Consider the following 370-nt stretch of genomic DNA (forward strand, 5'->3'; position numbering starts at 1 on the left):
ACCGTCTGCATCACGCATCGCACAAGACTCAAGCCTCCGCACATTTGTATAGAATAAAATAAAATCAAAGTTTAAAGTTAAATCTCTATAAATGCCATCATTACCACAATAGGCATACAGACAGTGTCCGTAAACCTAGTGTCGCGTCGCGTCGCGAGCGAAAATTCTCGTATTTCCGACGGGTTGTAAGGCCGTCTCGCGACTACGACACGTGTTGCCCGCCAAATTAATATTGGGCAACTGTTTAAGTTGCACGAGCAGAAACGAATCGTGTCTACGACGGTCGACGTTTCGAAGAGAACCGTGACGTGTTGTTGATTTGAAGAGAACTGGTTCAAGAGAACCGATGTCTCTGATGTTTCGTATGGAA

The 370-nt window shown here is 45.1% G+C and overlaps 1 protein-coding gene across 1 annotated transcript in view; it reads right to left on the reverse strand.

Moving 5' to 3' along the window:
* Positions 1-370, reverse strand: part of yellow-b (L-dopachrome tautomerase yellow-b) — a 37,513-nt gene that overhangs the window by 7,710 nt on the left and 29,433 nt on the right. The window lies entirely within an intron of this gene.

Source organism: Eufriesea mexicana, unplaced genomic scaffold (genome assembly GCF_001483705.2).
Source record: "Eufriesea mexicana isolate 0111107269 unplaced genomic scaffold, ASM148370v2 scaffold620, whole genome shotgun sequence".
NCBI classification, from domain to species: Eukaryota; Metazoa; Arthropoda; class Insecta; order Hymenoptera; family Apidae; genus Eufriesea; species Eufriesea mexicana.